Here is a 901-nt window from a genome sequence, read left to right as displayed (position 1 = left end):
AGCTCCAGTTTCTGGTTTTATTTTTTTTCTTTTTTTCTTTTTTTTTTTTTTTTTTTTTTTTTTTTTTTTTTTTTTTTTTTTTTTTTTTTTTTTTTTTTTTTTTTTTTTTTTAATTTTTTTTTTTATTTTATTTGGGGCTCGGATTCTCCATTATGCAAGCCTACTTGCCTTTTTAATCCATTATTATGTATGAGACTAGGAATGCTTTGTTTCACTAAAGGAGCGGTGACTTAAGCAAGGAACTGTTCTAAGACCCTGACCAGGGCAGGGGGAGAACTGTTTTGGTTTTTCCTAGTTTTGGAGAATTTAGATGCTGAAAACTACATACTATGGAACAAGTACCAGGGTAATTGAAGACCACTCCTTTTCCAGCCTGCCCTAATGCATAGCTCAGACACTACAGTGAAAAATCTCATCCTGTTCCTTTTTGATGAAGCTCAGCCTCCCACACCAGCAGAGGTTTGAGATTTTCGTGAGATGCTGTCTGCAGTTTTTGCACAGTGAGGTCAAATGCTCATTTCAGTTGCAACAAACTTCCCTCCCTATCACAGTATCCCCTCGAGATGAACTTCACCATGTCCTTGCATGACAAACTCGACAAAGATGAGGGAACCCTCTGGCTCCCAGTGCCTTCCAGCGGCATCAGCAGCGTGCTCGAGGCTGGTGTCGGGGTGCGGGGTGGGTGCGTGTTTGGCACCCTGTGGGATCCGTGCGGGGCCGCTCGGTTTGTGGGTGTCTGCATGCCCCGGGGGCTGATCCCCGCCGGGATATCCCTGAGACGGTGCCAGCCTGCTGGGGCGGGGGTGCTGCGGGGATGTGCCCCGCAGGGCGCGGGCAGAGCGCTTTGTGCGGAGCGGGGACGCGCGGGGGGCGCCGCTCCCGCCCGGGCCGTGCCCACACC

This window comes from Malurus melanocephalus, unplaced genomic scaffold (genome assembly GCF_030028575.1).
Source record: "Malurus melanocephalus ecotype Western Australia unplaced genomic scaffold, MMel_1.1 scaffold_9, whole genome shotgun sequence".
NCBI classification, from domain to species: Eukaryota; Metazoa; Chordata; class Aves; order Passeriformes; family Maluridae; genus Malurus; species Malurus melanocephalus.
Note: the sequence above shows the minus strand (reverse complement) of the source record.